Source organism: Hemicordylus capensis, chromosome 1 (genome assembly GCF_027244095.1).
Source record: "Hemicordylus capensis ecotype Gifberg chromosome 1, rHemCap1.1.pri, whole genome shotgun sequence".
In the NCBI taxonomy this organism is placed as follows: Eukaryota; Metazoa; Chordata; class Lepidosauria; order Squamata; family Cordylidae; genus Hemicordylus; species Hemicordylus capensis.
Window position 1 is genome coordinate 455,077,499 of NC_069657.1, and position 17,154 is coordinate 455,094,652.

The 17,154-nt window shown below is 47.1% G+C and overlaps 1 protein-coding gene across 4 annotated transcripts in view; it reads right to left on the reverse strand.

Moving 5' to 3' along the window:
• LOC128324670 (L-gulonolactone oxidase) overlaps window positions 1-17,154 on the reverse strand; it is a 96,875-nt gene that overhangs the window by 16,763 nt on the left and 62,958 nt on the right. The window lies entirely within an intron of this gene.

The following is a 17,154-nucleotide window of genomic DNA, read 5'->3' on the forward strand; positions in this document are numbered from 1 at the left end:
GAAACAGGACCTGGGTTCTTGCCCAGTGTGAAATTTCTGCAGACACCCGCCCCCCAAGTTCAATATGATTAACTAGAAATGTTTCCGCCTCTTTTTACTGGGGAACTTGGGTGGAGAGGCAAGCAGCTCATCTGAATTTGGGGGGGGGGGGCAAGGAAGTACAGCTGCCTCTCTTATCCGGAGCTCTGTTTGCTCCTCTCTCGAGCTCTGTGCAGCTCTACCGGATGAAGGGGCAACCTGCAGGCAGCACAACTCTCATTAATGCTGGGGCCGGCAGGATGGGAGAGAGAGGAGCAAATGGATAGAGATGTGCACAAAACTGGGTTTTTCGGTTCGGCTTGGATTTGGGTACGGTCGAACTGGACCTGGTTTGAGTTCGAACAGAGCCAGTTCAAACTGGCTCAGAGCTCTGCTGATAAAAGGGGAATCCAGTGAGGATTCCCCTTTACCAGCAAGGAGTCAGAGGGATTTCCCAAGGGTAGAAGAGGGGAGTAATTCACTACTTATGAGTGCCGGAGGCTACGGGGAGCGGGGGCTCCTCCCAACTCACCAGTCTCCCCTGGAGAACCAAGGGCTGGCAGCAGCCCGGTTCATGCCTCTGTGTATGTGTGGAGGCCATTTTAGTGACTTCTGCACATGCACAGAGGTCATTTGTGTGGTAACACAAGTCATCTGGAGGCCGGCAGGGGTGGGGTGGGGTGGGGTGGGAGCTGCCCTAAGCCCAGCGGCACTTGTAAGTAGTGAATTACTCCCCTCCCACCCATTCTTCTACCCTTAGGGAAGCCCCCAGACCCTTTACTGGTAAAGAGGACTCCTCACCGGATCCCTTTTACCAGAAGCACTCTGAGCCAGCTCAGCCAAGGCCCATCTGGTTCGACACTGAACCTGTCAGCCAAGCCGGCTTGATGTCCTGTCCTAGGGGCAGCGAAGCTTTTTTCATTCCGAGAAATCATGCTTGACTGCTTGTTTTTTACTCTCACAGCCTGAGTTAGCACCATTAAGGAAGATGGAGTTGTGTAAATCATGCCTGCTCTGTCTTCCATGCATCATCCGGAGCTGCAGACCGCAGGCCCCCCCGGTGAATCAGCTGGCCTCGTTGTGATCTGGAGTCTTTACTCACTCCTCCTGCTGCCCTGCCAGGAACTGTACATGTGAGTCCTTGCTTGGTGCATTCACTTCAGAGAGCCCCGGGAGGAGCAGGGACCAAAGTGTCACCGAACAAAGGAGTTGACAGGGAGCTAAGAGACCAGCAAGCCCACCCCTGTCTCTACAGCTGGCTCTCATTTCTGACAGGGAGTGGGGACGGGAGTTCCCTTCAGCACCTCCTTCGCTGGGCCATGATCAGGGCTGGGTTGGTCTTTTCCCCTTGCTTGGTGCTCTTTTGGAGGGGGCTTGGGGGGGTGCAACTTCCAGTAGCCCTTTGACAGATGGCAAAGGACAGGTGTGTGTGCGTGCGCGCGCGCACACACGCTTCCCTTGCCTCCTGCAGTCCCAGGCCATAAACACAAGAGGGAAAATTCTTCCAATACTCTGCATAATATTGAGGTGTGGCCAATTAAATTGAAAATCTCCACTCTGTTATTAGAGGAGCTTATAACATTGCATCTAGATTACAGAGGAGGAAGAAATTTGATCTCGGAGTTTTGTCTTGTTTTTCCTTTCTTCTTGTTGCTGGAGAAAATTTCCTCCTTAATATGCACAGCATGGAATTGCGAGTGAGCTCTGCACCAAGAACATAGGCACATAGGAAGCTGCCTTCTACTGAGTCAGAACACTGGTCCATCTAGCTTAGTACTGTCTACACAGACTGGCAGCAGCTTACATAAGAAATAAGAACAGCCCTGCTGGATCAGGTCTCTCTGCTACCTGTAGTCGCCTCTTTTCCAAACTAAAGAGCCCCAGATGCTGTAGCCTTGCCTCTAAGGAAGGTGCTACAAGCCCCTTGATCATCTTGGTAGCCTTCTTCTGAAACGTTTACAGTTCTACTAAGTCCTTCTTCAGATATGGTGGCCGGAACTGCACATATCGTAGTATTCCAAATATGGTCACACCATAGATTTGTATAAGGGCATTATAATATTGGCAGTTTTATTTTCAGTCCCCATCCTAATGATCCCTAGCATGGAATTAGCCCTTTTCACAGCTGCCATGCAATGAGTCGACTCTTTCAATGAGCTGTCCACCACGACCCCAAGATCTCTTTCCTGGTCAGTCACTGACAGTTCAGACCCCATCAATGTAAATGTGAAGTTGGGGTTTTTAGCCCCAATATTCATCACTTTACACTTGCCTACATTGATCCGCATTTGTCCTTTTGTTGTCCACTCACCCAGTTTGGAGAGATGCTTTCGGAGCTCTTCACATTCTGTTTTGGATTTCACTACCCTAAATAGTTTAATGTCAACTGCAAATTTGGCCACTTTGCTGCTTACTCAAACTTCTAGATCTTTTATGAATAACCTAAAGAGCACTGGTCCCCAATACAGATCACTGGGGGCCCCCACTTCTTACTTACTTCCATTGTGAAAACTCTCCATTTATTCCTATCCTCTGTTTCCTGTCCTTCAACAACTTACCAATCCACAAATGAACTTGCCCCTTTCTCCCATGACTGCTAAGGTTACTCAAGAGCCTTTGGTGGGAAACTTTGTCAAAAGCTTTATGGAAGTCCAAGTATACTATTTTAACCAGATCACCTTTATCCACATGCCTGCTGACACTCTCAAAGAACTCCAAAAGGTTAGTGAGGCAAGACTTTCCCTTGCCGAAGCCATGCCGCTTCTCCTTTAGCAAGAGCTATATGCTTAACAGTTTTGTCCTTAAGTATACTGCCATTAATTTACCCAGCCAGAAGTTAAGCTAACTAGCTTGTAATTTCCCAGATCCCCCTGGATCCCTTTTTGAAAATCAAAGTTATGTTAGCGACTCTCTAGTCCTCTGGGAGAGCACCTGATTGTAGGGACAAGTGACATTTTTGCTAGGAGACTGTCAATTTCACATTTGAGTTCCTTCAGAACTCTTGGGTGGATGCCATCTAGCCCTGGCGATTTGTTAATGTTTAGTTTTTCAAGACAGTTTAAAACATCTCAACACCTCAAATTGGCCCAGTTCTTCAGCCTCTAAACCTGAGAAGCTCAGTTCCAGAGTGGGTATATGGTCAGCATCTTCCTCCATGAAGACAGATGCAAAGAACTCATTTAGCTTCTCTGCAATCTCCTTCTCCTCCTCAATAATCCCTTTCACACCCTCATCATCTAATGGACCAATTGCCTCCCTTGTAGGTATTCTACTTCGGATTTAAATAAGTTTTTGTTATTCCCTTTGACACTTCTAGCTATATGCACCTCAAACTCTCTCTTTGCATCCCTTATTGTCTCCTTGCATTTCTTTTGCCAGAGTTTTTGTTCCTACCTGTTCTTTTCATTTGGGCAGGACTTCAATTTTCTCAAGGAAGTCTTCTTCCCTTTTATAGCTTACCTACTTGTTAGCCACGCTAGCGTCCTCCTAAACTTGGTGGTACCTATCCTCCTTCTTGGTATACATTCCAACTGAGTTTCTAGTATTGTGGTTTTGAATAAGTTCCATGCTTTCTGGAGTGATTTGACCCTCCTGACTTTCCCTTACAGCTTCCTTTTCCTTTCCCTTACAGCTTCCTCCTGAGGAGTTTCCTCTTCTGAAGTCCAACGCGTCTGTATTGGACTTCCCTGACAATTCTCCACTTGCATATATGCTGAATTGGGTCACACTATTTTCTATATATTTATTTCTCTAAGACGTACCCGTGGCTAATTCCGCAGGCATGCGGAAGCTCTTCTTAGAGTGGCCTCATCCCCTAAGGGGTGTTGTAGTCGAACAACATCTGGAGACCCAAGATCGACAACCCTTGCTTTCCAGCACCCTCTGCAGCTCTGGATGGCTTCTGGCTGTGCAAAAGTCCCTCTGTACATCTAAAGTGGTGCATTTAAAAGTGTAAAGAAGGAAATAAAGTACCAATGCTTGATGTTTTTGTGGATGAGTCAAGACGACTTTTTATTTATCATGGGCCATATTTGCCCCAGGTTGCAAAGCCCTTGGCTGGACCGATAATGATTTGCCAGATTCAAAGCTAGCAACCCTACCCAGGCAAGCTTAGGAACATAGAAAGCTGCCTTCTGTAGAGTCAGACCATTGGTGCATCTAGCTCAGTATTGTCTACACAGACTGGCAGAAGTTTCTTTAGGGTTGCAGACAGGAGTCTCTATCAACCCTATCTGGAGATGCTGCCAGGGAGGGAACTTAAGAACAGCCCTGCTGGATCAGGCACAAGGAAGCCCACCTAGTCCAGCATCCTGTTTCACACAGTGGCCCACCAGATGCCGCTGGAAGCCACAGGCAGGAGTTGAGGGCATGGCCTCTTTCTTGTTGTTACTTCTCTGAAACTGGTACACAGAGGCATCCTGCCTTTGAGGCTGGAGGTGGCCTATAGCCCTCCGACTAGTAGCGGTTGATAGATCTCTCCTCCATGTAGTTATCCAAACCCCTCTTAAAGCCATCCAGGTTGTGGGCTGTCACCACATCTTGTGGCAGAGAATTCCAACAGTTGATTATGCATTGTGTGAAAAAGCACCTCCGTGTGTTGGTCCTAAATTTCCTGGCAATCACTTTCATGGGATGAGCCCTGGTTCTAGTGTTATGTGAGAGGGAGAAGAATTTCTCTCTACTTGGAACCTTCTGAGTGCAAGCATGAAGATGCTGTTCCCAGATTGACCTCATCCCCTAAGGGGAATATCTTACAGTGCTCACGTATATGGTCTCCCATTCAAATGCTGACCAGGGTGGACCCTGCTTAGCAAAGGGGACCCTTCATGCTTGCTGCCACATGACCTGGTGGAGTGCTCACACACCCTGTTTGCCCAAATGATTGTGTGAACTGCCTTCCACTTCCGGCAGTTTTGCAAACTTCATCTGAACTCCTTGGTGGTTTCAGCAGCACAGTGGACTTTAAAGATGGAGGCTGGAAGAAGTCCAGCTGCGTCACCCTGAGCAAAACCATCCAGAATTGCTATGACAAGAGGAGAGGCGAGACAAAAGAGTTAATAAACCAGCAGAGAAACTGAACTGACATCCTGGATGCCGTTAAGATTTTTAAATTTTATTTCTAAGATCATTTCCAGGAGGAAGACATTTGTGGAGAGAGAAAAGATAGGTCACTGAGATTTCAAAGCAGGAGGAGAGAAATCAATAGCGGATCCTGCATTTTACAAAGGACTATTAGAACAATGAATGTTGGCTGCCAACAAGAGATAGGATCATACGGATGATTAAAAAGAAATATATCCTTCTGTTTGCTCCCACGCTTCAGGTATGTTGCTCATCTGCTAATGAGCTCGGAATGTTTTGCTCCCTGTTGATCTGCAGAACAGAAGACAAAAAAGGAAGGTCTGGAAAGACCAGAAAGTTGACAGTGGCTCAGCCCCAGAAAGGAACACCAAGAATTCCAGGGAGAGGGAGACACACAAGAGGAGCCTGTTATCATCCAATCAGAGCAGCCCTTTCATGCATTCATGGGTGCAACACAGCTATCCCACAATCCTCCAGGAGCTGCAAGCCCAACCACATCCCGAAGAGGCCTTGAGGCAGTCTCTGCAGGGGAGACGCAGAAGCAAAGGGAGCCGTGGTTCACGACCTCCTGGGGGCCGCCACGCTGGAAAGGCTGCAAATGCAGGGGTGGTTCTCTCATGAGGCAGGGTGAGGTGGTCGCCTCAGCTGCAGGTGTGACGAGGGGTGTAGGGGGCAGCAAGTGCCACCTCTTCACCACAGGCCTCACCCTGGGGAGGAGAGCTGGTCTTGTGGCAGCAAGTGTGAGCTGTCTCCTTTGTTAAGCAGGGCCCACCCTGGTTTGCATTTGAATGGGAGACTACATGTGTGAGCCCTGTCAGAGATTCCCCTTAGGAGACAGACAATATTGGGTAGACAATTTTGAGCTAAATGGACCAATGGTTCCAAGCTTCCTATATTCTCCCTTCCCAATGGCCATGGGATGCATTAAATTCAATTGGAGGGGACCAGGGCTTTTCAGTGGGCAAACTCTGCCACTCATTTCAGTGCATTCCCCGGAGCATCTGCTTTGTATGAAGAAGGTTCCAAGTTCCCTCCCTAGTATCTCCAGATAAGGCTGAGAGAGACTGCTGCCTGCAGCCTTGGAGAAGCTGCTGCCAGTCTGGGTAGACAATACTGAATTAGTTGGACCAAGGTCTGACTCAGTGTAAGGCAGCTTCCTATGTTCCCTACAGGCCTCCCTGGTCCGCTCTGTTGCCCTATTTGGCTTTTTAAAAGCCAAACTTTGGGTTACAGCCCATTTGACCCACGAGTATACCCCTTAGGTTTTGGCATGTCCTGCTGGGGGTAGGCCTCTTCTTTAGGCATATGCCTTCGTTACCACCGTCTGGCTCAGTTCCACAGTCTGAAGGTGTCCAGGTGCCACTTCCACCACCTCAGCAGCCTGGCTTGAGAGCGCTGAGCACCTGCCTGCAGGCTGGGGTTATATTGCCCTTTCCCTCAGGCAACAACATCTCTTGGTCCACCTCTCCAGCAATCTGCTAGTCCCGGTGGATGTGCCAGATTTGTGGGCTGCTGGCACTTTATTTATTTAGTTGCTTACAGATCAATTTCTGTAACTGATTTTGAGTTGTGGCCCCTCGGCTTTGGAACGCCCTCCCTGAAGAGCTTTGCCATGCTCCCTCCCTCAGTGTTTTTCAAAAACATCTTAGAACATACCTTTTTAAGGAGGCTTTTTGATATCATTATTTTGTTATATCTGGAAGGTTCTTTAGCTTTTTATAATTTTCAGTTTTAATTTGAACTGAATAATTGTTTTTAATCTGATCCCCCCCCCTTTTAAAAAAAATAAAATTTTATTACTTGTATCTGTGTCTATGTTATTGTCGTAAGTTGCCCTGAGCAGTATTGCATTGGAGGGGCGGGGTAGAAATATTTCAAATCAAATCAAATCAAATCAAATCAAATCAAATCAATCAATAATTTCTATAACGTCTTTCACAAAACTTGTCCCAAGGCCGTTTACAAAAGATAAAATACAATCACATTAGAATCAATTAAAAACAAAAAGAACCATAAACAAACTTCAGAAAGCAGCAGCCATAAAAAACCAAGACGGAGCAGCAGAAGAGCAGAAAGACTGGCAACTCCGAAGGGGTCAAAGTTTGAACAAATAATGCAGTCTTTGGTTTTTAAAGGCAGCCAAAGAGCTTGGAGAACAGACACCCATTGAGAGAGCATTCCAGAGCCTGGGGGCAAACAACAGAGAAGGCCCTGTACAGGGTGCACGTCAATCGAGCCTCCCTTAATGTCGGCACAGAGAGCAAAGGGCCCTCTGATTATCTTCTTAGATGAGCAGAAACCTTTGGGAGTGGGCAACCTTTCAGATATCCAAGGCCCAAAGCATTGGCTGAAAGGACTCCCGCATAGAGGCACCACTCCTTTAAAGAGCAGCAATGGTGGCTGCCGGACAGGAGGTTTGGGGCAGGCTAGATCCGACAGCCTCTTCCCTGGAAGCGTTCCCTGCCAAGGCTCAGTTAGCTTTGCCTACCTGGCAAGGCTGCAGTGGAGTTTAAAACAGGTTGACCATCTCAGGACTCAGCTAAACTTGGAGATAGACTGCGGGGTCCAGGGCCACCAGGAGATCTGATTCCATAGCAGGCAGACCAGGGGCCAAAGAGCCAAAGGCAATGCTGTGGTCAGGGATGGGCGGGGCCAAGTGCTGAAGACAGCAGACAACGGCAGGAGTGAGGCCAGGCAGGAGTGGCAAGGGGGGCCTCTTCAGCAGCTTCTTCCAATGACAAGTTGCTCAGTTGGAGCTCAGGGCTTTGGAGGGCCTGATGCATCCCAATGCCGGCATATAGATATGTATACTAAACAAATTTTTCGATCTGTTTCAAATTAGAATCAAATTCCAAAAATTTGATTCAAATTTGTAACAAATTCAAATTCGGTCCAAAATTTCAATTAGAATTCAAATCAATTCAACTATGATTTAGCCCCAGACTCCCTCCCACTTCATCTGCAGAGCCCCTTCCTCAATACTGCCCCCAAACAGTATTCCCAAACAGGGCAGCAACAGCAGGAGAGAGGCTATGCCTTTATTTATCTCTTGCCTGAGAGTCACTTAAGGAAAGAGGGTGTTGGGCTGCAAAGACCTTGGGCCAGATCCAGCAGGGCTCTTCTTTGGAGCCTGGCTCCAGACTCCCCCCCGCTTCATCTGCAGAGCCCCTTCCTCAATACTGCCCCCAAACAGTGTACCCAAAGGCTGGGAACCGGGGGATGGGCACACATGTGTAGGTGCATTTATTTATCCGTGTCATCCCTGCATATCCCATCCTGCCACACAAAAGTCCTTCCAGGTCAGCACAAAATGGCCAAGGTGGGAGAAGGCGGCCCATCACGGTGTGGGGTCCTAAACCATGCAAGGCTCTCCAGATGAGCACACTAGACCTTCTATAGCATTGTCAGTGCCCATGGTGCTTTCTACAGCAGCAGTATCACAAAGACAGGACCCTGCCCCAAGGAGCAGTGGACTATTGAAATATGGATATTTTATAGTTTACTCTGTTTTAATTAATTTTTACTCATTTTTTAAAAAAATACTTTACTATTATTCACTCCTAGAACCTCATTTCCCATCCCATAGAGACAGGAGTGTGAGTGAATGGGTTAGGATCCAACTAGCCAGCTAGAAGGTTCCAACGAAATCTATTTTTTACCAGAAATATCGGAAAGAGGCAAAGCCTCTTTCCGCCCAGAAGACCGCAGCCTCATGAGCCTGACATGGCAAACGTCCCGACCATCAGGTCTAGGACTCCCGACCCTAAGGTCTGGGAGTCCTGACCATTAGGTCTAGCAGCGTTTATTTCCTAGGGTTTTAACACCCTGGTTCCCAGGCCAGAGACCGCAGTCAGCTGGGGATGAGTTCTGGACAATTTTCTTGGCCAGGAGCATCTAGGCGGCACCCTTGTAGATTACAGTTACTCTATCCACCCAAACCCCTTTGCCATGGGCTGTGGGTTTTTAACACCCAGAGATTCAACATCGCCACCCATTTCCCCTCAGGTGGCTCCCTGATGGCACCAGGACAACCAATCATCTCAGGTTACCTCTCCCAGAATGCATCACTTCCCTATTATTTCCATATTTCTATGTCAAAGGTTAGCTCTCCCAGAATGCATCTCTTCTTGATAGTTCTGCCCGGAATGTTGCGTCTCCCACAATGCATCACTTCCCTTCTTTGGACAAAGTTCTCTTTAACAGCAGTTGAGATTTCACTGATACTTTTGGTGAAATTGTACGTTGTTAAGGCAATATATCCACCCTTTCTTCCTTTGGATAAAAACAAAACAGCTTTACCACTTTTGAATGGGTTGGATGAATGTGTTTACTTGGGTTGCTGTTGAAGCAGCCTTTGTGGGGACAAGTCATGCTTAGGGATGTGCACATAATGGATTTTGCATTTTGTTTTGAACTCAAAATGGAACGCAAGAGGCTGAAACATTTCATCGAAAACGGTGGTTGTGCTGACTGTGTCAATGGAACAAACTTGAAAGGTTTCCACTTTTTTTCTGCCATAGGGAACAATGGTGAAATACAAAAGACCCCATTGCTCCTCATGGATAGCTGTTGGGTAGTAGGACAAAATGGGTGCCACCTATCACCCGACTCAGAAAAGAAATGGGTAAGCAGGCAATTTTAAACCATTTTTAACCTTCTCCCCAAACCCCCATAGAATGTTTTGGGGAAAGGTTAATAAGTTGTTTAAAATCGCCTGCTTACCCATTTCTGCTGTGGGTTGGGTGGTAGGTAGCACACAATGCTCTACCACCAGTTTTGCTTTGCATTTGCAACACTACCTTGAAAAACACCTCAGCAGCACACAGTAAAAGGGTATCTGTCCCTCCCAACACAGAACACACATTTCAAACACTGTCCAAAAATGAATCACTGACCCAGAATCCACTGCCAGCCACAGAGCCTCAGCTGCAGTAACATCACGGGCACAAGTTGCTCTCTACCCACAATTATGACTCCCTACGTTCCTGGCATTGCAACAGCTGCCGCAGTAGCACCCTTCCTTAGCAGCAAGCACAGCCATAAGCCAGGGACACCATACGAAAGTTCAGATTTTGAAGAACAACAGTCTCCAAGAGACACCATCTGGAATCTGCCCGTGAGGTAGGAGCAGAACCACCGCGAGGCAGTGCCTCCCACCTCCAGTCCCCTCAGACGTTCCGGAAGGATACTATGGTCAACAATATCCAAGATTGCCAAGAGATCCATAAGGACCAACAGAGTCACACTCCCTCTGTCAATTCTCCAGTGGGAGATCATCCACTGGGTCAACCAAGGCAGTCTCAACCCCATAGTCGCCCCGAAAGACAGTTGGAAATGGGTCTAGATAAATCAGTTTCCTCCAGGACCAACTGGAGCTGGGAGGCCAGCACCCTCTCAGTCACCTTGCCCAAACAAAGAAGGTTGGAGACAGTGCTGTACATTCCAACTGAGCTGCTGCTATAATGGTTTTAATTAAGTCCCAGCCTTTCAGGAGTGATTTGACCCTCCTGACTTTCCCCGTTCAGCTTCCTTTTTACCAGTCCCCTCATCCCCTGGATGCTGCATGCAGAGAGACACAGGGCACCCTCCTCCTCTGCGTTCCCTCCCTGGAGGCACAGGCTATCCTGCATCAGGAGAGGCAGGCAGAACTAGAGCCCACGACAATTCACTTCAGCTTTCCTCAGAGGAGTGAATGTAAACTGGTAGGGGAAGAAGTAAAAAACAAGGAAGTCGCTTCCTCGTGGGAGTGAACGGCAGCCTTTCACTAGTCTGGAGAAAGCAAAAGTGGAGTTTTCGCAATGGAGGGAAGAAAAAAGTGGGGTCCCCCAGGGTTCTGTACTGGGTCCGGTGCATTTTAATTTATTCATAAATGATCTAAAAGCAGGGGTCAGCAGCGAGATGGCCAAATTTGCAGATGATACCAAACTCTTTCAGGTATTGAAATCCATAACTGATTGTGAAGAGCTCCAAAAGGATCTCTCCAAACTGGGTGAGTGCGCGACAAAGTGGCAAGTACCGTTCAGTGTTGGCAAGTGTAAAGTGATGCACACTGGGACGAAAAACCCCAACTTCAAGTATATGCTGATGGGATCCGAGCTGTCGGTGACGGACCAGGAGAGGGATCTTGGGGTTGTGGTGGACAGCTCGCTGAAAGTGTCGACTCAATGTGCGGCAGCTGTAAAAAAAGGCCAATTCCATGCTAGGGATCATTAGGAAGGGGGTTGAAAATAAAACTGCTAATATTATAATGCCCTTATACAAAACTATGGTGCGGCCACACCTGGAGTACTACGTACAATTCTGGTCACGGCATCTAAAGAAGGGCACTGTAGAACTGGAGAAGGTGCAGAAGAGGGCAACCAAGATGATCAGGGGCCTAGAGCACCTTTCTTATGAGGCACGGCTACAACACCTGGGGCTTTTTAGTTCAGAAAAAAGACGACTGCAGGGAGACATGACAGAGGTCTATAAAATCATGAATGGAATGGAGAAAGTGGATAGAGGGAAATTCTCCTGCCTCTCCCATAACACTAGAACCAGGGGTCATCCCATGAAATTGATTGCCAGGAAATCTAGGACTAGCAAACGGAAGTACTTTTGCACACAAAGCATAATCGAGTTGTGGAATTCTCTGCCATAGGATGTGGTGACAGCCAACAACCTGGATGGCTTTAAGAGGGGTTTGGATAACTTCATGGAGGAAAGGTCTATTGACGGCTACTAGTCGGAGGTCTGTAGGCCACCTCTAGCCTCGGGGGCGGGGTGCCTCTGGGTACCAGTTACGGGGAAGTAACAGCAGGAGGGAGGGCATGCCCTCAACTCCTGCCTGTGGCTTCCAGCGGCATCTGGTGGGCCACTGTGCGAAACTGGATGCTGGACTAGATGGGCCTTGGGCCTGATCCAGCAGGGCTGTTCTTACGTATGTTCATATGTAAAAGGGTGCACTTGAGGACAACACGGAGGCAGAGATAGACCTGCTCCTTGCCCCGCTGACCCCAACTGTTGAGAATCGAGCCTCAGCTGATCAAGGGTTCATCCACAGGTCCACCAATCGCTATTAGTTTTGATGGCTGCCACAGGCTCAGAGGCAGGATGCCTCTGAATCCCAATTGCAGGGCAGCAACAGCAGGAGAGAGGCTATGCCTTTATTTATCTCTTGCCTGAGAGTCACTTAAGGAAAGAGGGTGTTGGGCTGCAAAGACCTTGGGCCTGATCCAGCAGGGCTCTTCTTAGGAGCCTGGCTCCAGACTCCCCCCCGCTTCATCTGCAGAGCCCCTTCCTCAATACTGCCCCCAAACAGTGTACCCAAAGGCTGGGAACCGGGGGATGGGCACACATGTGTAGGTGCATTTATTTATCCGTGTCATCCCTGCATATCCCATCCTGCCACACAAAAGTCCTTCCAGGTCAGCACAAAATGGCCAAGGTGGGAGAAGACGGCCCATCACGGTGTGGGGTCCTAAACCATGCAAGGCTCTCCAGATGAGCACACTAGACCTTCTATAGCATTGTCAGTGCCCATGGTGCTTTCTACAGCAGCAGTATCACAAAGACAGGACCCTGCCCCAAGGAGCAGTGGACTATTGAAATATGGATATTTTATAGTTTACTCTGTTTTAATTAATTTTTACTCATTTTTTAAAAAAATACTTTACTATTATTCACTCCTAGAACCTCATTTCCCATCCCATAGAGACAGGAGTGTGAGTGAATGGGTTAGGATCCAACTAGCCAGCTAGAAGGTTCCAACGAAATCTATTTTTTACCAGAAATATCGGAAAGAGGCAAAGCCTCTTTCCGCCCAGAAGACCGCAGCCTCATGAGCCTGACATGGCAAACGTCCCGACCATCAGGTCTAGGACTCCCGACCCTAAGGTCTGGGAGTCCTGACCATTAGGTCTAGCAGCGTTTATTTCCTAGGGTTTTAACACCCTGGTTCCCAGGCCAGAGACCGCAGTCAGCTGGGGATGAGTTCTGGACAATTTTCTTGGCCAGGAGCATCTAGGCGGCACCCTTGTAGATTACAGTTACTCTATCCACCCAAACCCCTTTGCCATGGGCTGTGGGTTTTTAACACCCAGAGATTCAACATCGCCACCCATTTCCCCTCAGGTGGCTCCCTGATGGCACCAGGACAACCAATCATCTCAGGTTACCTCTCCCAGAATGCATCACTTCCCTATTATTTCCATATTTCTATGTCAAAGGTTAGCTCTCCCAGAATGCATCTCTTCTTGATTTGCATAGTTCTGCCCGGAATGTTACATCTCCCACAATGCATCAGTTCCCTTTCATTTGCATAGGTCTGTTCTGAAGGTTACGTCTCCCAGAATGCATCACTTCCCTTCTTTGGACAAAGTTCTCTTTAACAGCAGTTGATATTTCACTGATACTATTGGTGAAATTGTATGTTGTTAAGGCAATATATCCACCCTTTCTTCCTTTGGATAAAATCAAAACAGCTTTACCCGTTTTGAATGGGTTGGATGAATGTGTTTACTTGGGTTGCTGTTGAAGCAGCCTTTGTGGGGACAAGTCATGCTTAGGGATGTGCACAAAATGGATTTTGCATTTTGTTTTAAACTCAAAATGGAACGCAAGAGGCTGAAACATTTCATCGAAAACGGTGGTTGTGCTGAATGTGTCAGTGGAACAAACTTGAAATGTCTCCACTTTTTTCTGCCATAGGGAACAATGGTGAAATACAAAACACCCCATTGCTCCCCCTGGATAGCTTACCCATTTCTGTTGTGGGTTGGGTGGTAGGTGGCACACAATGCTCTACCACCAGTTTTGCTTTGCATTTGCAACACTGCCTTGAAAAACACCCCAGCACCACACAGTAAAAGGGAATCTGTCCCTCCCAACACAGAACACACATTTCAAACACTGTCCAAAAATGAATCACTGACCCAGAATCCACTGCCAGCCACAGAGCCTGAGCTGCAGTAACATCTCGGGCACATGTTGCTCTCGCACCCACAATTATGACTCCCTACATTCCTCACATTGCAACAGCTGCCACAGTAGCATCCTTCCTTAGTAGCAGGCATAGCCATAAGCTCAACTACAGCAACTTCAACCACATTTTGAGTGACTACATCTTGCAATTCAGATTGCAGAGCAGAGCAGTGAATGAAGCCCATGTTGGTTTCTCAAGGCCAGACAAGGTGCTCATCACAGCAATCACCAAGAAACATTATACATAGAGAGCTGCCCCTGTCCCTTTCTCACCACAACACTATCTCACAAACAAAACAAACCACAACTCAAATAAGGAAGGCACCCAAGTTCTGAGGCCTCTGTCAATCTGAAACCCAGCAAAAGCACATAGTTCTAGCAGCAACAGCACAGCACATTAGACTTAGTGCTGAAAAAAGAAAACCACAAAATCAAATCTACCTTCCTGCTCTCCTGATGTATCTTCTACTTCAAGGGAGGCAGACTGCAAGGGCTCTCTCTGCCTCCCAATCCCTTTGAATAAATTTCGAAATTCCCTCCTTTTGTGTTTTTCCTCCCTCCTTCCTTCCCCCAGCCAATCGGGGCACAGTTGCCCATGACAGCACTTGACTGTAAGATAAGAAGCCTATCAAGAAGCAAGGAGATCACAAGCCAATCAGAAGCCAGTTCCAGAAAACCACAACATCACAACATCAGCAAGGGAAAAACAGGCCCCCCCCGAATAACACTCGAAACATGAATTGAAACTGGGTTGTTCTGCTCCAAGCTCAGAACAGGCCCCTTTTTAAAAGGGTGTTCTAATTCAAGCTCTAAACATTCAAAATGGCCCATATATATATATATATATATGTGTGTGTGTGTGTGTGTGTGTGTGTGTGTGTGTGTGTGTGTGTATACACACACACACACACACACGTATGTATATATATTACTGGGGGGGGCATTTTAAAATCTTGTATCTGGGCCCACTCCAACCTTGCTACGCCCCTGACATCCCAAGACATTCTGGATGGCTTAAATCAGTGGTCTTCACTATTGTTGAGTGGGGGCCACCGCTGTGGAGGAGTCTTATTGTGTGGGAGTGTGTGTGTGGGGGGGAAGATGGCAGTTCAGAGAGGGAAGTGGGGGGAGATAGAGAGAACAGGCAAAAGGAGGAGGAGGAAGGGAGAGAGATTGCATGGAGGGAGAGGAAGTATAATGAGGAATAATTATAATAATTCAATGGGGTTACCTTTCTCTCTTATCCGGGTTTTGCTTAGGATCTAATCATGTTTTGAAGAAGAATTATGCCGACATACAGACCATCCCTGGGAGTTCACAAAGGTTTTCTCAGCACTGTGGTGAACAGCACCTGGGAATGAATCCCTGTTGTAGGGAACTTTGATGGTAAGGGGGATAGCACACGCCAACACCAGGTGAGGGACCTGGTGTATAGGTCTCTGTATACCAACTCCTCAAGCCTCTAAGCCAAGATGGTTACTAATGAAAACATAGAACTGGAAAAGGTGCAGAAGAGGGCAACCAAAATTATCATTGCTACAGCTGTATGGACACACAGGAATGCCCCAATGGTGTAGTTTGTGATGATGTCATCCACCCCGATCCAAGAAGGTGAATGTGTGAACTTTTGAGGCTCAAGGGCTCTAACTTGTCTTACTGATTTGAACCACCAAATTTGGTACAGTTGTAGTGAGTGACACACAGGGACACCTTATTGGTGTAGTTTGTAATGATGTCATCCACCCCAATCCAAGATGGCAGCTGCATAAACATTTGAGGTGCAAGAGCTCTAACTTGTGGACCTTGATTTGAACCAAATTTAGTCCATTTGTAGACAGTGAAAGCAAAGTAGGCTGATTCGTTCTTACTAGAACAACTTGTTTAGAATTGTGTTTAAGATAAATTAGTTATGGTTTTTAAAATAAATTATTTAATCTAGTTTGTTCCCTGTTCCTCAGTCATAAGGATTAAAGAAGTGATTTACTTCTACATGAAAGGGGTTAATTATATATCTCAGAGTAACAATAAAACAAGGGAAGAGGTAGCTAGTTTTCTATTGAGAGGATTGGAATGCTGATAGATTTATATTAGGATTTTCTGCATTTGCATGAGAAATTTTAGAATAAAAGAGGTATGAATTCAGATAGATGCCTCTATTTTAAAAGGCAGAAAGGATACCAGTTCAGGAAGAAAGTTCAGCAGCAGCGTCCTTTGCCACAGAAGGCTGTGTTGGGGAGTTTAACCTTGTTAAATTTGGCAAATGAACAACAGAGCTACCCAATTTCAGAGGATGAAATGCCCCATCACAGGCTGCTGCTTCCAGTTACATCATTATCCCACATCCTTTGTCGTCTGCCTGCGTCTTCTGAAGAACTAATGAATTTACTGAAGCCAATTATTGCTTTGCTTTGATGTGGTGGTGCAGGACACATCCGGAAGGGGTCCATCAGCAATGAAACTTGTGTTTGCTACTAGAGGGGATAGGATTTTGGAGAAACGGCTGGCCATCAAATTGAGTGGACAGTGGGGAACGAAAGACACCATCGAGAGGGGAATTGGCCATTGGAAGGGGAAGAGGAATGGGGGGGAGGGTAGGTTTTATTTTAGTTAAGCGTTTATATACGTGACAGCAAGTTTAATAGCTGTTCTAATAACATAAGGACATACTGTAGGTAGTGCCTTCTATGGAGTCAGACCACTGGTCCATCTAGGTCATTATTGCCTACTCTCACCGGCAGCGGCTCTTCAAGGTTCAGGTATTCTTTCCCAGCCCTACCCAGAGATGCTGCCAGGAACTAAACCTGGGACTTCCTGCACGCAATGCAGATACTCTATCATTGAGCTCTGGCCCCATCCCAAACATTGGTTTGTACCTCCTATAGATCAGGGGTTCTCAAACTTGGATTCCTAGATGTTTTTGGCCCTTGGCCATTGTGGCTGGGGATGATGGGAGTTGAAGTCCAACAACATCTAGGGAACCAAGTTTGAGAACCTCTGGTACAGATGCCTCAAACCAGCAGAAGCCACTGTACAAGCCAACTCCAAAATCCCACCAATTTATCTATCTTCTTCTATCTATATAATTCTCTTAGC